The 26,872-nt window shown below is 40.5% G+C and overlaps 1 long non-coding RNA gene across 1 annotated transcript in view; it reads left to right on the top strand.

Annotated features, from left to right (window-relative positions):
* The window catches only part of LOC121822850 (uncharacterized), a 60,034-nt gene extending 33,694 nt beyond the window's left edge, over nt 1-26,340 (top strand). Inside the window, exon 3 of the long non-coding RNA XR_006064134.2 lies at nt 25,931-26,340. This is a non-coding gene — a long non-coding RNA (uncharacterized LOC121822850). The remainder of the gene's footprint in view (nt 1-25,930) is intronic.
* The last annotated feature ends 532 nt before the right edge of the window (nt 26,341-26,872 follow it).

Genomic DNA, 26,872 nt, shown 5'->3' with positions numbered 1-26,872 from the left:
GTTCAGAGTGGCAGGATTTTGAAAAAAAAAAAAAAGGAGATGTATACTGGAAAAGCCCTAGCTTGTGGTAAATGGAGAACAGTTGGGAATTCTGGTGGCAACTTAGGAGACCAGACTGCTGATAGGAACAGGGACAGTAATCAATGTTCTTGAAGACTCAGACAACTGGCTTGGAGGCCATCCATTTATGTTACATTCTGGCTAATGATTATGAGTCCTTTGTGGGAGGCTGAGTTTAAAGGTGGGTAGGATTATGTGACTGAGGAAATCTCAATGAAGCAGAGCTTTCAGGCAGTGGGATGGGCATTGCTGGCTGCTTTAACCAGATTTACAGAGAGAGGATAGAAAAGTGAGCTAAAAACTAGCAATTTGTACTTGAAAGGAATGCATTTAAAGTTTACCCAGGAGGCTGTGACTGCTGAAGAGATTGGAACCATTAAAAAAAATGAAGTACTTTGTACTGGGACAAAAGTAAAGGTGCCTTGAGAACATATAGTAGTTGGTGAGACCTCACATACTGAAGGCTCAAGGGTGCAAGCATCTAAGCTGTTTTAAACTTTGTTTTTAAAAGGCCACAGTGTGCCCTGACCTCAAAAAACTGCCTAGAAACTGTTTCCCTAGGATCTAGATCATTCTGTGTTGCTGACGAAGCACTCAGGGGCTACTGCGGCCATGGTTTGTGTAGCTGGCTCCTGTTCCCACTGGAGGCATACCCTGACATTCTCTATATGAATGAATCTCTCCATCTAGCTGTCTGTCTATCTATCTGTCTGTCTGTCTATCTATCTATCTATCTATCTATCTATCTATCTATCTATCTATCTATCTATCATCTATCCATCCATCCATCCATCCATCCATCCATCCATCCATCCATCCATCCATCCATCTATTTATCTATCTATCTATCTTCTTCTCTACGGACTTGCTCTTACTAGGCAAGCACTCTATGACTAAGCCATACTACCAGTCTTTTCTTCATTTTTTGTATTAAGACAAGTTAGTCGGGCTGTTTTTAGAGTCAGTCCGTAGTTCAGAAGGACCTTGCACTCTCCTCACTGCAGCCTCCCAGCAGCTATAATCACAGGCTTGTGTCATCAGGTCTGTCATTGTCACTATTTATAGACCTGATGACTGACTGCATGAGTTGTGGTGCTATGGACACATCCAACAAGATCTCAAGTGAAAACATGGGAGGCCACATAAGCACGGGGGGCCATGTAGCATCAACAATGTGAGGTTCTTGCAGGCATCCCCTAGAAGGCAATACATGAAGCTACAAGAGAGAAACACTGGCTAAGACAAGTAGAGGAAGCCAAGAGGAATAGTGGACTAGAGGTAACAGAGTAATCAGCTGAGGAATAGTAAAGCAGAATTAAGCAGTGATACAAGCATGCTACGTCTGAGTTTTGTTGAAAAGGCAATGCAAGACACATCTGGAGTATATCACCCCAAAGCCAAGAGACAAAACTGAGTGCCTCCCACCCTGTTTCTGACAAGAAATTTAACATGCATTGACCAAGTAAAAATGCTGACTTGACTCAAACTATTAGAGCAACTCTGGGGGAAAATGTATAGTAATTAATGTCCCTCAGGATGATTCCAATGTTGAACTGTGATTGAAAGCCCCTAGCATATAATGAGGATAAAAGAAGAATTTATCCCGATGAATAAAAAGAGGGTCTCAGAGCTACTGTGCTCCAGCATGCTGGTCAGCATTCCCAAACTCCCTTGTGTGCCATTGTTGGCTAATGTTGTAAAAAACCAAAACAAAACAGTGGTTCTGAATCATGGTCTTGGGTCATCTGTGCCAAATGAAACCTCTCTCTCTTTGAGTCTCTTAAGACCGCATTCATCAATCAGAGTTGAGATAACTGACACCTGGCTGTGTAGCTCGCCTTCTGTTTGAGAATGCTTCTGGGTTCTTGACGTTTGGCAGTCTCTCCAGCACATCCTAAATTAAATAAAAGAGTTGCTTCTCCTAGCAGAGCATTGGAATGAGTCCAGCTAAGAATCGATCCAGCAACAAACAACTTAATTTATGTTGGTATAAAAAGCCCTAGCCTCCGAGTGTCTGTCATTAGGAAGACTCCAGTGGAGACTGGGGTATGCTGGGTGTGCGTGCCTCCTTCCCTCTGTGCCCACGGCACCCCCACCCACCTGTTCTTTTCATAGACTGTCACAGCCAGAATACTCAGTAAGAAATCATTTGGTCTATCACGTGGGCTTTTAGACTTCTTGAGTGAATAGCTACCAGGAACTGTGATAATCTTAATGGATGAAGATGCTCTCAACGGTCCCTGAAAAGTTAGTGAAACTTAAGAAGATTTCTTTATTCAAAATGCTCATAAACTTCCACATTTTAAACTGTAAAGTGGACTCAGTGATGGGGGAGCGTGTTGCTGTCTGCCTTCTCTTGTTTTTGCTTGGCCCCTTTTCTGAATGAGTCAGGGTTAGTTTTGGCTACAAATGACAAAAACCACTATGTACTAATGATTAAAACAACCAAGACATTGATTTCTCAGAAAGATAGTCTAGGGGTGAGCAGCCAGAGGTTGGCATGATGAAGCCACTGTTATCCTGTGGTGATATTGTGTTCCCCAATATATTGTGCAGCCTAATAAACTTATCTGGGGCCAGAGAACAGAACAGCCACAAGATATAGAGGCCAGAAAATGGTGGCACACATGCCTTTAATCTTAGCATTCCAAAGACAGAGATCTGTCTGGATGTCTGTGAGTTCAAAGCCACACTGGAAACAGCCAGGCATGGTCCTCACGCCTTATATACCTTTCTGTTTCTTGCCATCACTTCCTTATAAGCTACCATTGTTACATGTTAAGGTTTTTTTTTTGTTGCTGTTGTTTGTTTATTTGTTGCTGTTGTTGTTACTGTTTTTTTGAAGGGACATCCTATATGAATTCTACATTGTCTGCACGTGCACACACACTTCCTTCTTCTAGATAATTAGAATATTACAATTGCACTCCACTATGTATTGCTTGTTTTTTTTTTTTTTCTGCATGAAATGTATTCAGGAGATCATTCCAGAACTGTCAGTATAGGTTTATCATATCTTTCAACAGATTCAAAGTTCCTCACTAGATATTCATAACTAAAGTCCTACTAGTTAAATTTAATTATGCTTTGATGTTTTGTGTTATAAATAAACCACAATAGCCACCATTCTAAATCTGCACAATGTGCAAACAAACATGTAGGATATTTTTCTAGAAGAGATTTCTAAATCTAAACTTTGGTAATGATTATCAAATTGCTCCCAAAGTGTTCCACACTATGCCTCCTCTGCCTTCTATGATGGAGTCTGTTTTCTAACAAGCTCATCTTCCAGTGTGCTATGAATAACCACATATTTTGCTTTTCTGGTAGGTGAAACATATTCCTTCCACCCTGCTTTACATACAGTCACCTCACTCTCTGTGAAGAAGCTCCTTGTGTTTCTTCTCTGTGAACTCTGTTAGTGTTCTTTATCTTTCCAATGAAATGTACATTTGCTTCCTAATTTGATATCTTTATATATGTAGAAAATTATCTCCTTTTGTCATATATGCAATAAGCATTTTTCCATGTTTGTCACTTAAGTTATTATGGGATATCTTTCCATGCTCAGATATAGAATTTGTAAGTCTAAAATAGCTCAGTGATCTCTTTAACACCTTTTGAGTCTGTTTCTCTTGCTTGGAAAGGGTTTGTCAGATTGGAGGTTTAGCTCAGTGGTAGAGCACTTGCTTAGCAAGCATAAGGCCCTGGGTTCAGTCCTCAGCTCCAGAAAACAAAACACACACAAAAAAAACTAACCAGTACAGAAAGAGTTTGCCTATTCTGATATTAAAAAAAGAAAATACCCATATTTTCTTTTAGTAGATTTGTGTGCTCAGTTTTTTTAAAAAATTATTTATTCTTATTTTATGTACATTAGTGTTGTGCCTGCATGTATGATTGTGTGAGAGTGTAAGATCTTAGAGTTACTGACAGTTGTTAGCTGCCATGTGGGTGCTGGGAATTGAACCTGGATCCTCTGGAACAGCAATCAGTGCTCTTAACCACTGAGCCATCTCTCTAGCCCCCTGTGTGCTCAGTTTTTTGGTTCAATTCTTTTATATGTTTGGAATTCATCTGTTATTAGAAGGGAAGAAGAATTCCAATTTTACTTTTCTGCCAGAAGGCTAATCCCTTTTACCACCATCGTTTATTGAGTGGTCCATCTTTTCTACTCTGAATTAAAATGCCACCTTTATCATATTCTAAATTCCCATATGTGTCTTGGTCTATTTCTAGACTCCTCACTCTGCGCCATTCATCTGTCTTTTCATGAAACACTACCAGATTCTGTTAATCAGAGACAAATATGTGTATATGAATATATACCCATAAACTACATATAGATCACTTATCCTTATTATTAATCATATTTTCATTTGACAAATTAGAATTACTGATTTAGAAAATTTCTAAGAATTCTCTCAGCTATTCTGGCTGGCTTATCTTTCAAAGTAAGCAAGCAAACAAACTAATGACTCTGAATCTATTTGTTTAGGGAAAAATATGGTTCTGGTGTCATTAATGAGTAATTTCATAGAAATACCATCTTTACTGGGCGGTGGTGGCACACACCTTTAGTCCCAGCACTTGGGAGGCAGAGGCAAGTGGATCTCTGTGAGTTCAAGACCACCTGGTCTACACAGTGAGTACCTGGATATCCAGGGCTACACAGAGAAACCTATCTTGAAAAATAAAATAAAATGAAAGCTGTCTTTATGATATTAAATCTTTAATTTCAAGTAGTGGAAAGCTTTTTTACATAAATTCTGTCTAATTTATTACTGGCTGTGTACTTTATTGTTGAAGTTGGGTGTTACTCAGTACAGGAAAAAGGAGTTTTCATCTATTTTGTTAATTTTTCTTATTTTTTAAATAATTTGTCCAGTGCATATTCCAGAGTTTTCCAGTTATGTAATCAAATCTGCTTCAAATATTAATAGTTCAGACTCAACCCAATTTTTATTCCTTTTATTTCATTTAGTGTACAGTTACACTGAAAGGTATCCCAAATATGATAAGAAGAAAAATATTTCTCTTCCTTTGAATAAGCCCAGTCTTGAAGCTAAATCTCTACAAGAGGTAACAGCAGAGCACTTAGTTGCAGTGAGCATGCAGGCCAGACATGGTCAGTGTTCACTGTCAACTTGACTGAGTCTAGAATCACCTACAGGCATGACTCTTGGCCATGCCTATAGAGGACTCTTGATAAACTGAGGTGGTTAGGTTAAGCCTGTCTACTGTGGGTGGCGTCATTCCCTGGGTGGCACCCTGACTGTGCCAATGGAGAAAGGTAACTGAGCAGCAGGACATATTCATCACTCTATGTTTCCAGACTGTGAATACAGTGTGAACGACTACTTCAAGCTCCTGATTCCTTGATTTCCCCAGCATGAAGGACTGGCAACTCTTGAACTATGTATGAGCCAAAATAAATACTTTCTCCCTTAGTTTGGGTTTTATTGCTATGAAGAGACACATGGCCATGGCAACTCTTATAAAGGGAAACATTTAATTGGGGCTGGCGTACAGTTTCAGAGGCTTAGTCCATTGTCGTCATGGTCAGAAGCATGGTGTTGTGCAGGCAGACATGGTGCTGGAGAAGTAGCTGAGAGCTCCACATCTGGAACAGCAGGCAGCAGGAAGTGACTGTCACACCAGGCCTGGCTTGAGCATCTGAGACCTCAATACCTGCCCCATAGTGACCACTTCCTCCAACACAGCCACACCTATTCCGACAAGGGCACACATCCTAATAGTGCCACTTGCTATGGGCCTGAGGGGGCCATTTTTATTCAAACCACCACAGTTGTGTTAGAGTATTTTAACAAGTACCCCTGGGCATCTGTTACTGTATCCTTTCTCATCCATCACACTGAATCCCAGGTAAATGCTAATAGGGGTTAATGATCAGGGTTTGGAAACCCGTTACTATTCTTTCCTAACATTTCATTTTACTGGTGAGGTATCAGACTAAGAGGTAATAAATAAAATGGTTTGCCCAAAGTAAGCACACAAACATCAGAAGCACCATGTTTTAGGTAAGAACATGAAACTACGAGAAATAAATGAACTCAGTCTATACTTCTTTTCACTTCTTAATTAACTAAATACTAAGAATGTAATACCATGCATAAATTTAGAGACTAGAATTACTAGGGAAGAGGGCAGTAAGCTAGGTTATTGTCTAAAGCTTAGCCAATGCCCTATTTTTATATGACCATGAACTACAAGAATATCTCCTTTATTTTTAAATGTTTGAAAACCATTGAAAGAATACTATCCATGACTCAAGGCAATCAATAAAATTCAAATTTCAATATCCATCTAGTTTTGTTGGGTTATGTTCATGCTCATTCATGTATTTCCTGTGTCTGAGTTTGTGCTAACAGTAATTTGGGTATAGCGACAGAGTCCATAAGCCCAGAGTCTAAACTACTGGCATCCATGGTCTAGGACAGTGGTTCTTGGAGTTATAAAACATTAGGATGGCCTGTGTATCTTTATTTTGAATTAAAACTTTCTGTTCTTTCTTTTGTCCATTGAGCCAGAAAATCTGGAAAATGATCAAGATCCATATGAGGTGTTGAAGATCTCAACAACTGTAAATGAACAGTAGGGTAAAGAAAAATGGCACTCAGAATTATCTGGTGTCTGGCAGGTGAGAGGGCAGGAAGTTGTCATCTCTCATGTGACGCTGCAGGCGGAGGAAGCAGAATTACTGAGGACAGTCAAAGGCAGCCCGGCATGTTCAGAGAACTGAGGGAGCACCATTCCTAGGAAACCACTTATGACAGTACTGAAGAATGCTGACTCTGCATCTTCTCTGTCACTCACTGTCTGAAGGACCTAGAAGAAGTGACTTAATGTCCTGGTGCCTCAGTTTCTTCATTTACAATGGGGTCTAATAACTATCTTCTTGCCTGAAAGATGGGTTGTTATGAAGTCAATGAAAATTAAAACCTGATATGAGTTAAATGTCTCAGGAATCTAAACCCAATACAACAGCATCATCTCAAATCAAGAGTTTAAGGTCCTTAAATTAAACCTTGAAAGCTCTACAACTTGTTTTAAAAGCAGAGTACCAAGAATTGTCAGTGCGTTTCTGTGGTTTGGAGCAGCTGTTTGTGTACAGGAACAGAACAAAGTGGTGATGTTGACTCACATATGAAGTATGAAAACTGAATGTCTTTCCTCCAATTCTAATTCCCTGAGGTAATTACTATCACAGGTAGGCATTGTCCTACCTGGGCACCCTTATAAGGAAAGCCTGATGCAAGACTTCGACTGTTTTATGTGCGGATAGGCAACAAGGGACATCATAGGGAGCAGACAGAGGCAGACAGGAATAAATGAGGTGCCTGTATGTGGTCATGTAGTCAAGATTTGGAAGTTGCATTCCACCAAGACCCAGAAGAAGGATGCAGTTTGGTATTCCTCAGAACATTAAGCTTTGAGTTATTGTATGAACTGGCATTTTTCACTGCTAAATATATATTCTAAATAACTGAATATTCTTAGGAACACACATGTGAGCAGATACTTGTATATCAGTGCTCATGGTGGTTCATTCACAACACCCAAAGCTAGAAACAGCATTAATGTCCATCAACTGATGATTATATGAAGAAAAGGTGGTTTATCCTACAATGGAATGGTAAGACTTAAAAATAACAAAATGCTGACATGAATGAACTTCAGAAGGTTTTGCTTGGCAAATTAAGAATGTCAGCAGCTCTCTACTGCTATAAAAATACATGAGACGATCCACTCAAAAGGAGACTTAGGAGGCGTTAGTCAGTATCAGTTGGCCCACTGCTTTGGGGCCTGCAGGAAGGCAGCACAGAATGGTGGGAGTTCATGACAGATGAAGATGCTCAGTGCATGAAAGCCAGGAAGCAAAAAGGACAGATGACCAGATGAGTGTCTCAAGTCCCCTTCGAGATCATGTTCTCAGTGACATAACCTCCTCTAACTAGGCCCTGCTGCCTCAGGATGCTACTGACTTCCAGTTGCTGCATGCTAGGAACTAAGCCACCAACACAAGGGACCTGGGGGGCATCCCAGACACAAATGTCATTCCACCTTAAGCCAGAGTAAAGAGGGAAGAGAATGAATGATTCCACTTTTCTTACTTTTTTTTCCTAGACAGGGACTTGCAATGTTGCCTAGGCTAGCTTAGAAGTCACCATTCTTCCCACCTTAGCCTCCCAGATGCTGAGATACACTACCACACCTGGCTTTATTATACAGAATAATTGCCTTTACAAGGACAGAAAGTATAACAGAGGTTAGCAGGGACCAAGGATAAGGAGAATGCAGAACTACTGGCTTGTGGGTACCAATTTTAACACAGACTTTATATTGGGGATGATATGAGAGTTCTGGAAATAGATACTGGTGGTGGTTACATAAGATCATGAGTGTATTTAATGCTATTGAATTTTACATTGAAAATGGTTAAAATGGTAAGCTTGTTTACTGAATATTTTATAATAGTTAATAAAAGGGATAGCTCCTGAACCTGTCCGTTTAAAGGCTGCTGGAGTATGCTAGCAAATTTACCCATTAGGCCCTATGTGTACCAGCTAGGCACTGTTTCTTATATTTTTGGTTGTGAGCCTAGCCTTTAATGGCTGAGCCATCTCTCCAGCCCTAGGCACAGTTTCTAATAGTGATCCCCATCTTGTCCTACCTGGCTCTTGTGTGCAAGGCTAAGTAAGCTCCTTGGGAAGACCATGAAGTGAAGTGTGGAGAAACCATGGGCAGCTCTTTTGGTGCGATGTCAGAAGCATGAGCCAGAGCTTGGGTGGAACCATCTACCACAGCTCTGCCTGAAATCAGAGATAGGTTGAGTGGATGAGATGTGGGGTCCCAAATATTTCTTGTATTCACTTTAGACACTTACCGATACACAACAAGGCTGTCTAGAGATACATGAATTTCTGTACACTAATAATTTAACTTATGCAAATATGAAATCATGTTGTTTGGCAACCAGCTTGTTTTTCTCATGATGCAGTTCTAATCTTGTAGTTACAGCGACACCTTAATCTCTTTAAGGTCTGTAGGATAGTCAAGTGCTTGGAGGTGCCAGAAAGACTTTTTTTTTAACCCACTGAAGTTATGCTTTTGTATTCATGATAGCAAAATGACCCTTGTCAAAGTCACCAATGATTTTCATGTCTCCACATCTAATGATGTATGTGTGTTTGTGTGTGTGAGTGTGTGTGTGTGTTACATTCACATGTGTATGCATGTATGTATGTGGTATGTATGTGTTTGTGGTGTGTGTGTTTAGTGCCTGTACATGAGTATATGGGTACATACTCCAATGCACATGCCAGAAAAAGATGTTGGATGGCTTCCCCTGTGGTTCTCTGTCTTGAGGCAGGGTCTTTCCCTAAACTGGATGCTCACTGTTTCATCTAGGATGGCTCACTAGTTACCCCGCCCCCCCAGGACCTACCTGTGTCTGTATGTGGATGCTGGAAATTTGAACTCAGGTCCTCAGGCTTATACAGAAAGTGGTATTACTCGCAGAGCCAGATCCCCAACCCACCCAGTGAATTCCCTCTCAGGTGTATCTAATGTAGATGTCTCCTGCCACCATCCTTCCAGGTGTGTGTTCTTTCTTGTTTCCATGAATGGTGTATTCTTCTTTGTTTCAAGTCACATAACTTTAAAAGGATGAACAAAGTAAAATCGTGATTATAAGATAGAAGAGGGCTCTTTTTTTTTAAATGTTTTTTTTTTTCAAGCTGCCTGCCCTTGAATTTTCTGTAAGCAGGGAAAAAAATAAGCTAAAAAAAATGTTTAACTTGATGTTTGAAGAAGATATCTACTAATTATAGTTTGCAGGCATGTGCAACAAAATAACACACATGTGGATTACAGCACTCTGCATTCTTTGCTCACACTGAGTGAAATAGGCTATTATTAGTTGAGAATTATGTGGGCAGGACACAAATGAAGGTCTGTAACGATGAAGTGAAAAGACATCATTTTCTTCTTTTCATGTCAGTACATTTTAATGCCTCTCAAGAGCCAATCTCACTTAATTGAAATCATTTCAGGAGACTTAGGAGTACTTGTGCTGAGCTTTTATTAACCTGTATAATTTGGAGCTGATGATTGGGACCAAGACTAGGAAGTATAATGTTTATGTTGGTAGGAATACAAAAAGCACATAGAAGAATGGAATCTCAGCCATCTTGGGTTCTGGCTGCCATAACAAAATACAAGTGGCTTTACAGGACTTTTTCACATCTCCTCTAAAGGAGGGGACATATAAGGTCAAGGTGTTGGCAGACTCAGTGTCTACAACTGTAATTAATGAGGCAGTCCCGCGTAATTTATCTGGTAATCAAGAGAGGTTTATTTCTGGGGTAACTTACAGCATAGGTGTTGGTTACAAGATCTGGGAGAGATGAGGTACCATCCAGCGGAGAACTCTGGCTTGGTCTCCCATCCAGCTTCCAGGACCATGAGGTATCCAGAAGGGGCCAGCATGTATGCACCTCGAGTCTTAAGAGGTTCCCCCCAACCACACCCCAGGGACAGGTCACTCTAGGGGCAGTGTTTCAAGGTCAAAGCTGGAATAGCTACCCACTACAAGTGTCTGCTGTGGCTTCTCTTCTTGGCTTACAGACAGTGGCTTCACACAGTATCTTCACATGGGAAACAAAGGGCACTCTGCTGCCTCTGCCTGTAATAGTCTTAATCCCATTGTCGGGACGCTACCCTCATGACTTCATCTAAAACATGAACCACCACACCTAGTCTATGTATGATGGGGATCTAAGCCAGAACCTCATGCATGCTCAAGCAGCACTAACTGAGCCAGAGCCCAGTTTGTCATATATGTCTCACATTAACATAAAGACAATGGAAATTACACACAAAATACTAAGTAAGATGTAAAACCAATAAAACTTAAATTAATAGCATTAACATGACAGGAGATGATATTTTTCTCACAATTAATTGCTCAGATTATCTGGAAAAACACCAAAAGGTATCCATTAGAAATTGGTATAGATAATCAAGGTCCATAGCAATTAAGGGTTAATGTAAATGTAATGTTCACAATATTCTTAATAACTTTGAGTCAGTGAAATTGTTCAGATGCCAATTTTAACAAAGCATTATAACTGAATTATCTTACTTGAAGATGAGGTCACCATCCTGCCTTTTCCTCATTGAATTCCACATTAATTATTAGCTAGTTATATTACTACCAGAAAGTAAAACTGAAAGCTTACTTTTGGTTAGTTGTATGTTAACCACCATCCAAAATTATTTCTTATCTGTTCTGAACAGTTGCTGATGTATCCTGAAATTAGGTTCTCATGGGCTACTTCTCTGCTCTATGGTGCTTTCATTTTCCACTTGCTTTTCTTTTTGAAAAGTCATGTTCACTATTCAAAGACAGTGTTAGCTGTTGTAACAGCCAACCCCTACATTTTCAATGGCAGAACCCACCGAAGCTCATGTATGGTGATATTTTATTTGTGCTGAAATGTGATTTTACTTGTATGTTAATAAATAAAAGTGCCTGGGGGTCAGAGCTAATAGCAAGCCATAGCAGAAGTCTGGCAGTGGTAGCACATTCCCTTAATCCTGATCACATGACATGCAGATCTCTATGTGTTCAAAGATACAGCCAGCATTGAGACACACACCTTTAATCTCAATACCAACCATAGAGACTCGGAGGTCTGTATAGACAGCCAGTGACGAGGAGGTCATTTGGTTGGGTTTACAACCAATGAGAAGGCAGAACAGAAAGTCAATAAAAAGACACACACAGGAAGTAGAACTCTTTCTGAGGGGAAGGACGACAGTGACAATGAGGGGTAAGAAGACAGTCTTGATCTTAGCTCTTGGCTGCTACTCTGACCTCTTGGGCTTTTAACTCTGCATTTGGCTGTTTCTTATTTAATAAAACTGTTCAGAATTACATCTACACTCATGTCTCACTTCTGCCACATTCTGGTTATAAGCATTTTGTGTTTGTCTGTTAAGGGTCTGTCGTGCCTTCATGCTGTGACTCTAACTGTCTTTACTCTTTGGGGCCCATCTGCTCAGCCAGCAAAACAAAACAGATAAAGGAATGTGGTGGGGTAGAATTTGGGGTGTAGTTGCTACCAGTAGTTGGAGTCTGGGCTGGGTGTTTCCAAGGTCTTGGCCTCTTGTTGGGAATGAAATAGAAGTCTAAATAGACAGCAAAGTATGAAAGAAACTTTACCCTAAAGGAAAACAGCAGATCGGGTTAGAAAGTACTTGTCATGAGGCTAATGGGCCATATGAGTAAAAGGAAGGGCCCTGATTATTGCTTTGGGTTTCAAGAGGAGGAGTTTGGTTAGTAGGGACATAGTTTAGGTAGTTTTCTATTTTGATTGATAGGCTTTGATTATGTAAAAATCCTTGCTTACTACATATGTCCCTTCCCATAATGCATTTGATTTTAATTATATGCATACCCAGTTATGCATAAGTATGACAGTACATAGAGGATTCTACCTAAAAGTTCACATTGAGGACGTGGTTCCCCTTATTACATACGCACCCCAAATGAGTCTAGAAAAGACTGGCCCATTGCCCATTATGGATTGTGATACAGGATACATCTGAATAGAAATGAGATATTGCCAGAGGCCTGCTAAGGGGAATAATTTATTTTCATTGTTCAAAGCAGGTATAAATGCATCTCTAGGCAGGAATGTGTATGTGGGGTTCCTGCGTTGCTAACAGGTTGCTAGGTGCATAGCCCAAGTAATCCCAGGTTTCTAAGCAATTTTCTAAGCTTGCCTGTTTCACAGTGGATGTTTTATGATTCAGTTCTAGAAATGGTGTGATTTCAATATGGCTTACAAAGTTTGTGTGTTGGGAATTTAATCCCCAAAGCAACAATGTTGTGAGGTAGGATCCTGAAAATGTTCAGAGGTTCTGAAGGCTCTGCAGCTGTGCTGCCATAAACAGAGTAAGGTTATTATCTAGGGAATAGAGCTACTGACCATGTAGCTAATTCATCGGTTATAATGGCAGGCCAGTCTCTCCAGTTTTTCTTTCTAGTCTCTCTCCCCCCCCCTCTCTCTCTGTATGTGTGTGGGTTTCCATCTCTGTCTTCTCTCTGTTTCCATTTCTGTCTCTGTCTCCCTGTTTCCTTCTTTAAAAAGTCTTCTCATGATGCAGGTCCCATTTTCCAGAACTGTAAGACATACACCTATTATTTCTAAACCACTCAGTCACAGATATTCTGCTATAACCGCACAGACTAAAAGGGCACACATAGCTACTACCCGTGTTCTGTCATGCAGGAGTCAGTCATCTGCCATACCCAAATGCATAGGAGCCTAATACATGCAGTCTGGGTATGTGCTAAAAGGGAAAGAAAACAATAGATAAACCCCAAATAGTCCTCATTATATAATATATATATATATATATATATATATATATATATATATATATTATATGAGGATTTATATATAATGTAATTTATATATAACCAGAATTTCTTACACAAACTAGATCATAAACACAAATACCAAAGTAAGTCCTCTTGTCATGTGGCACATTGAAGTTTAGATGGCCATTGTGAAGATTGCTTCACAAATACTTTATGTTAGTGATGAAATGATGCCACTAAATAAAAATTTTTTTTTTTGAAAACAGCAGGAATTTGAAGAAAACTTCCCTTCAAGGTCTGTGAGCCCTATTTTTAGAAAACATTTTCCTAGCTGAATCTCCACCATACTCAAGTTGAAATGTTCCTCCATATCTCCAGAGCCTCATGGCCTTGGATGTTGCTTTCAAAAATTAACTGCCTCGACTGTGTGCCTTTCTTTTAAAAAACTGAGACAAGTTCCTGACTATGTAGCCAATGGTGCTGTCTTCTATGATGCTGATTTGATTTTCCACTCCATTTGTCTTATATAGAACCAGGAATATGTCCATAGCATCATTAGTTTATGATTAAGTGATTTGTTTATGAAGTGGATTATAAACCAGAGTCTGTAGAAATTTTGTACTCAAGAGAGGCAGGCAAGTAGACAGGCAGGTGGTTAGGGATTTTAAAAAAGATTAAACTAACTCAACCTTAAAATATTTTTCTTTTCTTTTTTGTTATTTTTGTCTTTTTTTTGAGCTGAGGACCGAACTCAGGCCTTGTGCTTGCTAGGCAAGCGCTCTACCAGTGAGCTAAATTCCCAACCCCTCTTTTTCTGTTATTTAATTAATGTTAAGATGATCTTTATAAAATAATGACCATCAGAAGTCATATTGTTAACTACCCCAAATTCCTATAATACACATAAACTGGTATATAAGCATACATATATAATTCAAATGAAAATTTCCTATTTGGACTGACAATACTCCCTCCAAGAGTCATAGACAATCTAACAAAACCCCTCAACAGTAGGCATGAAAATCTCTCTTTTGAGTTGCTGGTCAGAGTTGTACAAGAGAGTCCCAAAACATTATAGGCTCTTGCTACTGCACTTGACTGCCCCCTTGCAGAAGTGGGAGGGTAAGTCTCTACTGCTGAAGACACCATATACTTCAGCAACAGGGCCCAGAGATCTGGAACTGACCTCAAAGCCTCCCCTCTGAGGAATAGCTTTCACCAAGGCACCATGCAAGATTCCAAAGGAGGGAAGCCACTAGCAGTCATACTTAGCTATGACACCTATGAACCACAACAGCAACCATCATGCCACAATAATCCTAAGGGTGCAGTAAGGGCACACTTACCTGGGAAGAAACCTATAGCTCTGTAATTGGACTTCTGTTCAACAAGAAGGAAGTCTTGTCTGATACTGAAAACCCAGCCAACACCCCAGGGCTGGTGAATCATGGATCTTGGAGGAGAACCTACAACCACTACTGATACATCTACAACACGACTCAGGGATCATTGTGGAAAAAAGGACAGAAAGATTGCAACAAGCAGAGGAACAGGGAGTTTGTTATGAGACTGTGTCTCCTAGAAATGTCAGAAGCTGCACCAATGAAGTCTCTCCCAAGTAGCTGCCTATTCATGACTTGAAAGAGGACAATAGGTATGAAAAAGAGGGAAAGACCTTTAGACCTCAACCCCACACAAAGAGCTGCACAGGACTAAAGAAGGCAGAGAGCAGGTGAAGTAGTCTTCCCTGGGGAAGAGCACACTGATTGTAAGGACCAGTAGGGCTGGGAGACACCATGGAAACTGTGCCTTCCAGACGCCACAGGACTGATGGACACCAATGAACTCACAGAGACTGTGGCAGCATGCACAAGGCCTGCGCAGGTCTAAGCTAGATGGGGTCCCAGTGCCGAGAAGGGGGAGTGGGTAGGAGCTCTCACGCCTAACCCAGAATCTATCTTCAATACAAATCACACTAACAGGCAGGCACCATGCCAAGCAGTAGATGGCCAACACAAAATGAATGAACTCAATCATATTTTTGTAGATGTTTTGTCTCATAATACTTTGGGCATTTTTTTTAACCTTATGGGCCTTTTGCTGGGCATTGTATTTTTCAATCATGTGTTTTTAAGGTGTGTATTCATGTGTTTCTTGTGCTTTTTCTTTGTTTTTACACCCTATTTGTTTGTTTCGTTTTATTCTGGTATGATTGTTTTTGGATTTGCCAGTTTGATTTCTAAAGAGTGAGAGAAAGAAAGTGCGGAGTTGGATGTGGGGTGTGGGAGGGTCTAAGAGGACCTGAGGGAGGGGAACCATGATCAGAATATATCATATGGATAATAACACACACAATTAATAATAAGAGAGTCCATGAATTTGAAGGGCTTGCGTGAGGGTCGGAGGGAGGAAACGTAAGGGGGAAATGATATAATCATATCCTAATCTCAAAACATGAAAAATAAAAAAACCGATCTGAAGGGGAAAAAGGATGAGGAATGCAGCACAGTTGCTCCAGTCCCTACAGAACCCCGAGAAGAAACTGAACTCAAAGAAGTGAGATGTTGCTGGGAAGGGGAGACTCAAGCCCAGGAATGCCTGTCTGCCACCTTCAACAGGGTCACCCTCTTCTCAGTGGGGAAGGAAGTCGCTCCTGGACATTATAGGAAAAGATAAGGACTCTGTGTTTGTCTTCTGTAAAATTGAGAAATCTTCTCCAGACGTCAAACACTGTGTCAAACATGGTCAAAAGAATGACCCATGGTGAACAATGCCTCAGGGAACTGTGAGGGAGGCTCCAGGAAGAAAAGGCAGAGGCCTTTTACCTCAGGTGAATTTTGTTCCCTGGATTGGTCTCAGTGATTCCATGACTCTTTGCATGCAACAAACATTTACACTCAGTTTATAAGACATGTCTATTCTTGTTGGGTGTCAGAATACAGCTCTCGAACCCAATCTGATCAGTGTGCCCTGAATCTGGATATGGCCTCTGCCTTGCTTTCCCAGATATAATCTGTAGTACATGCCAGGCAACTGTGTTTAAACTGGTCTGTTCTGAGAAAGTTCTGGGAAAGGACTGCTCTCTCAGTATTACTATGTGCTTATTGGCATTTATTTGCATGTTCTTCTGAACTCCAACAACCTTCCTTGGATCATTGCTTTCACTGAAACTGAAGGAAGGTTGTCTACAGCATTAGACTGTAGTCCACCCCATTCTTTCAGGTCTTCAGACAGATCCGCCCAGGTCAGCGAAAGTTGACACACTGGACCTGTCTTTCAATTCACTAGCTAAAAATGTATCACATCCATGAATGTGGTGATGTTACCTGCAATTCTCCCTTCTGAGAGGTAGAGGCAGGAGGATGGCTGCAAGTTTGAATCCAGTCTGGTATGCTAGATATAGAAAACCCCAGGCCTATCTGAGCTACAGTCTGAGACCATGCTTCACTATCAAAGAGACAAACAAACAAGAATACCATGTGCTAAGAAACAATGTAACCACTGTGGCACAGAAGACGGGCCGTCCACTAGGGTGTACCACTGAGAGGCACTGAGGGCTCCTTCCCTTGGTGGGTAGTTAGCTGGGTCTGTGGACACACAAAACACGGGGGGAGGGCCATGTGGGGCATGGGTCCACACCTGTGATCCCACACTTGGGAGGCTGAGGTAGAAGGCTTACACACTAAAGGACAATTTAAACTACATGGGAAGGCCTACTTCACAACACAGTGAGATCAAGGGAAGTGTTCGCTAGTGTCAATAATTGAGATCAGAGGCGTCGGAGTCTTTCCACTAAACAAAATAATGCTTGAGCAAGTGAATTCAGATACTGAGAGGACAGAAATTCAGCTTGGTTCTTTCTTTAGAACAACTAAGTACTTGATAACTTAGGAAAACATCTGTACACGTGCTGTAAAGATTCCTCCCTCGTTCTTCCTCGGGCTGTTATCGAGACAACCGAGCATCATAAAGTCACCCTGCAAACAGAGGTTCCATCACAATACAGACTACTCCAACCCAGCTCTCAGGAGCCGAAGAAGTCTCATGTGGAAGAAAAATGAAACTTTAGGACATTCATAGACAAGTCAAACAATGCACAGATTTTTAAGTAACATTTTCTCCCAAAATATGTCAAAGCAGTGTAAGTATGTGGGGAAAAAAATGAACGATGCGCAAGTTCTATTAGTCACAAGAATACAAATGACCATGGAAACACTGTACTCATCAACTGTTTGTTTGTTTGTTTGTTTGTTTTTTGTTTTTAGTACTAACAGTTGTGGAGCTTGTAGAAACAGGTGCTCTGGTTTGCTGACGGGAACGTACTTCCTGTGTCTCTTCTGATTGTTACTTGTATCATGGTGTGACCAAGGGTTGTTGGATCTCCCTCTCCTCTCCACAGTTCAGGATCACACGGTGCACAGACTGCATTTGCTACAGCTGAGTGTACCTTGGGCCCAGACCACAGTCTTTCACCAGATGTGAATTTAATTTTTATATTTTCATATGTACGGAAGGGTCATTTAATTTTTATTAACAAATATTTTAAGAAGTAAGCATAGTCTTTAATGTCTCATTAGGTTCCCAGGAATCTACATGAAAGATACGAGTTTATATACCCAGGATTTTATATAACAATGTTTATCCTGCGGTGGGGTTACAGACTCAACAGGAAAAAATGTTGGACGAAATAAAAATAAATCGCAATAAGGGATTGTGTTTCTAAATTTTGGCACATTCATGATAACAGCTATTAAAAAGATCACTGTAGGCCTGGAGGGATGGCTCAGCATTTAAGAACATTGGCTACTCCAGGTTCAGTTCCCAGCACTCACATGGTGGTTCACAGCCATCTGTACCTTCAGTTCCAGGAGATCCAGTTCCATCTTCTGGCCTCCTCAGGCACCAGACATGCATGTGTTTCACACACATACACGTATTCAAACACCCCCACACACTAAAAATGGTTTTAAAAAGATAATTGAAAAAAAATTAGTAACATTGAAAGTTGTTTATAATATATACTGTCAAATCAAACTAGATTCTGTTTAAAAACATGGAGGGGTGAATGTGTAAGTAAGACAGTACAGTGAGAATATACAGCAAAATGTGGACAGTCTTATGTCACTCTAAAGGAAAGATAGCTCATTCATAGCTATTATTCACTTCACATGAATTACTGTTCTTTTATTTCCTTTGGGAGGAAATATTGTGGAGATGTCACAGCAAGGCTGGCTTTGAATTCCCTTTGAAGCTGAGGATGACCTTCAACGTCTAAACTTCCTGCCCCCCTCCACCTACCCAATGGGTGCTGCGATTATAGGAGTCCTGCACCAACTTGGTTTAATAACTGTTTTTTTTTTAAATAATGAGAAATGGAAAGTAATGTCCTTTTGTTTAAGTGCATGATTTGAAAAGAGAATGTCATCCAATTGCTCCTCATCAAACGTCTCTTATTTTGGTAAATAACAATGGTGTGATAAAGATAATACACTTTGTCACCCAAACTAAGCATAAAAAGCCAATTAGTCATAGTTTTTATTGACAGATTGTAGGGTATTTTCACAGTGATATCTGCAGAAAAGATCCAAGGTTTAAAATATTATAAAGATTATAAAAAGAATCACCTTTCTGTGTAAATTATGGAACTGGATCTTTCACATCTGGCCTGCTTGGCTCTTCTATTCAAGTGGAGCTTCCTCCCTGTGAATCTTATCAGCAAGAATAGCAACACTACAATAAGAAAGCTCTTCCCCTGCCCCCACCTCAGGGATAGTTAAATGTTCTTGTAAGCATACTTATCAATAGGATGTAGGAGTCATATCACTAATTAGAAGAAATAGAAATCCTTTTATCAAAGATATGTAGCCTGTTTTTAACTCTAAGCAAAATGACATTTATCATGTGACTGGATGCTATTCAAAGCTGATTAGAAGCAGCGGGGTCTTATGTTGTCTTCCTTGGCCAATCTGTGATGCTGTGGGTGACTCACCACGGCATGTTTACCACCACCCACTTGACACTTGGGATCTATCATCTCCAAACATGTTTTGTAAGGTCCACCATGTCCACCAGAAACTTCCAGAGAACTCTGTGTACTTGGGAGAAGTTACTCATCTGTTTTTCTCTTACCAAGCCTTGTTCTCATCACCCGACCCTGAGCACTTGACCTCAACATTGCGTCATTCAGAAACTGGAAGACACCACAGAAGCTACAGCCTGACCTGGGTCTGCACTGGTCAACTTCTCTCTTTTCCATGATTCGTTTCTTTACTTGGCTCTGGCTCTCATCTTGACCTGTGTCTTCAGGAACTATCCTTCATCACTTACTTTCCTTTATCTCACATATCTCTATTTCCTTCAACAGTGGGGATTTCCATATCTTCTTGAATAACATCAATGAAATGGCAGTCTCCAGTTACTAAGCATTTTGTCCATATTGAACATAGGACTGGTGGCTTTTAAATACATGATTTTTTTTCCTAATCCCCTTTTCGGGATGTTTTCTGTTCTTTATATAGGAGGAAACTAAATCTCAGAATGGTGAAGCACCATCCAAGATTATGCCATGTGTAAGCAGAATAGCACACTTTCAAAACAAACTGTGGTTGGGAGATTATATCTTAATCAGGGGTAATCTCTGAAAAATTCCTCTTTGAACTTGGACAGTATCCATTTACCTCATTATGGATAGACTTCCTGGAGACTTGTGCATACTTGCTAGCTCCTCCTCCCTTGGCATGCTTCAACCCACAGCGTCTTGGCGTGTGCCCCACATCACCGAAACTGCTCTGGGCAACACCACCAATTACCTTCCTCTTTCTGGACTTTTTGGTTGCGAGCCTAGCCTTTTAAAACTAGGCCATCTCTCCAGTTCTCCCTTCATGTTTCTAAGGCCAAAGGATCTTGGGGTCCTCCATCTTACCTTGACTTGTAGCATCCTTGACATTGCTGACAATCCTGGCTTTGAAGCAGTCTTTTCATGGGTTTTCATAAGAGACCCACCTTGTTTTCCTGCTACTGATTTCTGGGATTGCAGGTTGCTCCATTTCCTGTGTCCAGCCCTCGATTCTGGAACAGCATCACACTGCTGTGACAGAACATCTGATATGTCTGTTGCCTGGAGCAATTTGGGACTGAGATTGGGAACATGTGGCCAACCCGTGACAGCCAAGAAAATCACACATACACACTTACCAGAGAGAGAGAGAGAGAGAGAGAGAGAGAGAGAGAGAGAGAGAACAAGAGCAGGAGAGTCACTTCCTTCAACTAGGTCCCATCTCCTACAGTGTCTACCACCTTCCAGTAGTCAATTCAAGTATATGTATACATCTGTGAATTAATACACTAATGAGATCAGAGCCCCCCATATCTGAACATTGCTACATTGGGATCAAGCTTTCAACATGAGTGTTTGAGGGGGCACTCTAGGTCCAAACTATAACCATTTTTTATGAGTTAGCCGCATTAGGTCAGGGCTGCCCTTTCTTCACTGTGAACATTGTCCCAGAGATCTCATTTACGCCCAGAGTTTCATTTTTACTGCTGATAAAGCCCACATATGTCTCTGGAGCCTGACTATATCCTGACCTTTAGACTTGAATGTTTGCTGCTTTTGAGACTTTCGACTTTACGTGGCTCTCAGGCATGGAGAACCTTGTTTCTCTGAGCATGCCTCTTTCTGGGCCCTCATTTTCCTCAAGTATAAAATGGAGAAAATATTCACTATTATCTGAGAGGGGGCATCCTAAATGTCAAATAAAAATATATTTGGAAGCTGCTTATGACAGTGCCTGTTCTATGGAAATCACTTAACCTATTGGGAGGAACTTTATGAAATGAATACTAAAACATGTCATGGAACACATTTTGTGGGCCAGCTCCATGCTTTGCCTTCCTCTTGCATTTACTCAGGGATCTTTCATTTTATCCCCTTTGAAAAAAGTACATGTATCCATATATCCATAAATACATAGGGACACATACACCCTGATAGAAGCAGGTTCGCTTGTACAGTAGGTCCCTTGATCCATAGACAATATATCCCAAACCTTACAATGGTGGTTGATTCAATAGCTTGGATTGATTCTTAAACAAGCTGTTCTGTCCTACATACCTATACCTGCTAATGTGATTAAATCGCTAGCAACCCACAGTATCAGCTTAATGATCAAAGGAATTTATTTTGGGGTTAACTCATAACCACAGGAGATTTATCGTAGGGTCCGCAAAAGCTGAGCTATGTCCCATGCTTAACGGCTTGATCCAAGATCTCAGCATCCAAACCACCAGGTAGCCAAGAGAGCTGTGTACACGCATGCCAGGTCTTAAGGTCTCCAAGCAGCCATGCCCCAGGGGCATGTACCTCAAGGTCATAGGCAGGTGTAACTGTCACTAGGGGCGATGCTTCAGGGCATGGCTCAAACAGCCACCCACTACCTGCTATTAAGCTTATCAGTTAATTTGGCCAAATTATTAGCAATTGACCAAAAATATTAGCAAGACTAAATAATCATCAAATAAACAAATTGTAACAATACATCTGAGTGAAAGTCATGTGAATGTACTCCTCATCTCAAGGTATCCTATTTTCACTTCTAAGGAACTCTCTCCAGCTTTTCATTGGCTTATTGGAACTGCCAGAATTATTGCTCTTTTGCTCTGGGGACATTATGAAGTAAAATAATGGTGTTTGAACCCAAGCAGCATAATTTGATGAGAGAGAGAGAGAGAGAGAGAGAGAGAGAGAGAGAGAGAGAGAGAGAGAGATATTAAAGACTATGTAGTAAATACAGTTGTGGATGCACAGGACCTGGGTGACTTATATCCCTCGTGGGATGGATATAAGCTGGATGGAATGGGTTTCATACTATTGAGAAAGACACATCATTAAAATTTAATTATTTATTTATGGATTTTCCATTTAATATTTTCAAAGTAGAGTTGACCATGGGTAACAGAAACCACGGAAATCCAGACTGCCAATAAGGGAACATGACTACCCAGCCTTATCGTCATTTTAAAATTTAGTTTTTATTTCACCCTTGCTGTCAGTGCCTTCATCATTTTGTTGAGCGTCTCTTGGTGCTGGAGGTTGTACCTGCTGTCATGCGTGGTGAACACACTCCAACAGTGACTTATACCTCCAGCCACGTGGGTTTAAGATGACAGCCTTTCTGCCATCTCCCAATCTCGTAGGGACCACCTTCCCACAAGCTTTATTCACCTGCACAAAAGATGGCCTCTTTCTAGCTCTCTGCCTCTCAAACAGTGGGGAGAGGGATGCAGCTTCATATTTGAGAAGATATCCATGATCTGCTAAAATCCCGGTATCATTTTTTACTTCTAGAATTTATTTTCTGATTCTGATCGTCTGTTTATTTGTGACATCATTTTTTTTTTTACTTTAAGATGTCTCCTCAGATGTTATCAAAACACGGCTTATAGACTTTTCAGATGCTTTCTGATGTTCTTTATTTCCCTTCCCTCAAGCCAGCTAGCTTTCTTATTTCTTCACTGTAGAGAACACATCCCAGAGCTGTTTCCTCCTTTTGTTTTTCTGTGTGTCGTAGTTAAGTAGACATCACACCCTTTTTAAATAAGTATAATGAGAAGGCATCAAGCAATTGTCTTGTGCTCAAATGACTCTGATTAGGCTGAATAGCACCCAGGGACAGTGCGATGCCCATGAGGCTAGATCTAAAAATCTCAAGTCACGCTAATGTTAGATGCGTAGAACATCTGTGATACCGCATACCACAGTTACCAAGGGAAGGAAGCAAGAGCAAGGTTTACCAGGACACACTCAAATGCTGACATTCAGCCATGGGGTTGAGGCTGAGAATGTTTCTACAGGCTGTGGTGGGGGAATTCACCAATGCCATCTAATTCTTTTCTCTTTGCCGGTTGTTTGCAGAGTCAAGAGCGACTGACAGCAATATTAAGGAAGAGTAAAATGTCAAATAGCAGAATAGGTTGTGGGGTTTTTTTGTGACATCATATTTTATAAAGTGTAAGGCTCTGTGAATTGTAAATGTACCATTATTTTTCTGCTTCTATAAAATGCTGCCGATCACAATTTAACTTGAAATGGCAGTGATGATAAAATGTGAATGTATGTGGAATTCAGTGTCTGCTGTGTTTGTCCTGATTGCGGAGAGACTGCTCATAGCATGTAGGAAAAGGCCTTTAGTTTTGAAAAAATGTGTTGAAGCGTCTTAGTGGAAAATCCTGTTCGGTGCTGCTGTGAACAAGGCACCGCCTGACGACTGGAATTTGACCCCTGATATCCATGGTGGAAGCATAGATCTGAGTGTGTAAGTTGCCTTCTGACCTCCACACGGAGCCTTGTCATGGGTGTGTGTATACAGCAAAATACTAATAATAAAAATTTTTAAAAAATGAGGATGGTGATATCTGTTTTGGGAGCATTCAAGGAGATAAACGTGTGGAAATTGCCTGGCACCAAGTGCAGGCTCAATACGTGTTCCTTTCTTCATTTTTTTTTTTCTAACATGATGCTGCAAATTATCTCTGCCCCTAAGACATGACAGTAATAGCTACCACACGGATGTCAGAAGGTTCCACGAGCCTCGGAGGTGATCATTTAAATGTATGCATCCATAGATCCATGTTTATTCTCACACACATGCATGTATTTTCTTTTTAAGAAAAACCTGTTTTTATACAAATAAAAGCATCACTGTTACCAGCATTCATGTCAGAGCCTAGGCCCTGCCAGCCCTAGCAAACAAGTGTCAGCCACTCATCCTCAGCAGGCCAACTAAAAAAACATATTCATGGTGAAAAGCAGGGAAAGAAAGCAATGTATCCAATGTGGCTGCATTAAAAAGAGCAATTAGGGAGCTCTGTGAACCCCCACATCCATCTCCAACTGCTAACATGGAGTTCGGTTTAAATGAAAGCCAGGAGGCGGGAAGAACTAAGCAGCCTTCACTAGTGGTCTGCTCTTGTCTCCCCTCCACGATGCCCAACTAGCTGTCAGCATTGGGTGAAGTCTCTTTTGAGGAGACAAGTCCCCACTGGCTGGCACCAGGCCTCATTGTTTTCCTTCTCTCAGGATGAGATTCCTGGGGAAATTTCAGTTTTCGGACCCCTTGGATTAATAGTATGATAGGCAAACGGAGGGGTGGGGGGCCTCTTTTACAATATGCCATTCCTGCCAGAGGCCTACACCAAGCACTGCGTTCATTTGTAGCACTGTTATTGAGGGTACACTGTTATTGAGCTCTTCCATCAGGGCCTGTGTTGTTACATACTATTGTATTTTAGTGTACTGGTGCCTTATTTATTATTAAAAAAAAAAAAACTAAAAAAAAAAGAAAGCTGGACCCAGTGATGCACGTCTGTGATACTGACACTCAGGAGGCAGAGACAGGAGGGTCGTGTGGGTATGTTCAAGGCTAGTTTGGGCTACATAGTGAGTTCTAGGACAGTCTGTACATAGTAAGACCGTAGGTTTTTTTTTTTTTTTTTTTTTTTTTTTTTTTTTTTTTTTTTTTTAACTCTTTGGCTCTTTTGGAGGTCTGCCACCCAGCTCCCAAATAAATATACACATGGAGACTTATTCTTACTTATGAATGCCCGGCCTTAGCTTGGTTTGTTTCTTGCCAGCTTTTCTTACATTACCTTTCTACCTTTTGCTTCTGGGCTTTTACCTTTCTCCATTTCTGTATATTTTTCCCCTCTTATTCCATATCTGAATGTGTGGCTGTGTAGCTGGCCCCTTCTTTTCTCACTCCTTGATCTTTCTTCCCAGATTTCTCCTATTAATTCTCTCTGCCTGCCAGCCCAGCCTATCCTTTTCCTGCCTAGCTATTGGCCATTTTACTCTTTATTAGACTAATCAGATGTTTTAGACAAGCAAAGTAACACAGCTTCACAGAGTTAAACAAATGCAACATAAAGAATTCAACTCATCTTTATATCATTAAACAAATGTTCCACAGCATAAACAGATGTAGCACATCTTAAAATAATATTCTATAACAGAAACTGTTAAAAAAAAAACATAGAGGATGGGGTGGAAGAAGGAGGGAGAGAGAAGGAGAGGAGCGAGTACAGAAAACTACTGGGCCAGAAACAGTAATGAAAAGGAATCCTGATTATCATGAAAAATTGTATAAATTACTACTTACTAACACGTTGCATCTACTCAGTAAACAAGGATGCTGTCTATACTATGACACTTGCTACATGGAATCATGGAATGAGTACTTGGAATAGAGTAGATATTCTTTTCTTTTTCAAGTAAGTATTTGAGTGACGAGTTGAAAACAGTTTTTGTTTTGTTTGTTTGTTTTACATTTAATTTAGCTAATGAGAAAATAGCTTTTTTCAGAAATGAACAAATCAGAAGGAATAAAAACAGAACCAAAAGGAAGTCTTCCTGAGGAAGATTGCCAGTATGCCTAAGGTTTCGGTTCTTCTCTCCCTTAGGCAAATTCTTGGAAGCACCACGTGTTCAGCACACTGCTATTGTGAGGAAGAGATGAACTCTGAGACCTGGCACTATAGGCTCCACGGTCATCATCAGCTGATGTCCCCGCACTGACTCGTTCTGAGAGACACAAGATGCACTCCCTGGCTCATTTTTATGAACCTGCTTATCTCTTACAGTTGGTCTCTGTTCTAGTCCTTATCTGTGGGAGATGATAAGCCATTTACCAGGGGACTTTGAATCCTACTGTAATCCTGCCAACTCCTTTGCCTGGTGGTTTCATCGTTTATGGCTTTGGTTATCTGTTACCCACATCCCCAGAGAAAATGGACCACTGATAAACAGAAAATGATTTTATATCATATTGACATGAACGCAAATGATAAAGAAATAAACAGATTAAATGCAATTTCGTGCCTGCTTCTGGGCTCATTAGGACCACATTACCTCTGACATATTTATGAAGCTATCTGTACTTCCTAATGGATGGAAAGGGGTGAATAAGGCGAGGTACATTCTGTGTTCTCTTCGGCGCTTCCCTGGCTTCCCGACAAGGGGCTCAAACACTGGGCGAAGTGGTGGTGGCCAGAATAGATCTCTTGCCATTTTTTTTCCCTGAAAAATCTTGATACTCATTGACAATTACTTTGCTACTTTAATAGCAATAATGATACTGGTTTTAAAACAACTATTATTATTTTTGAGCACCTCCCACCTACTTAGGCATTTTGTCTTCATTATCTTTACAGCTGTAACAGAAGCCAGGTAGTATTATTCATTTTCCAATGTTGTTATATAATATGTGGTAATATAATTAGTATGGATTAATTACTTTTCTTAATATTTTGACAGCTCCTTGAGGGAGTTCTTTACCAGTTTTCTTTGTATGTGTGTGTGTATGTGTGTGTAGGGGGGATATTTATAATTTTTATTGAAAATAT

The sequence above is a fragment of the Peromyscus maniculatus genome, chromosome 1, assembly GCF_049852395.1.
Source record: "Peromyscus maniculatus bairdii isolate BWxNUB_F1_BW_parent chromosome 1, HU_Pman_BW_mat_3.1, whole genome shotgun sequence".
NCBI classification, from domain to species: domain Eukaryota; kingdom Metazoa; phylum Chordata; class Mammalia; order Rodentia; family Cricetidae; genus Peromyscus; species Peromyscus maniculatus.
The sequence above is the reverse complement of the archived record's forward strand: the minus strand, read 5'-3'. Positions and strand labels throughout refer to the sequence as shown.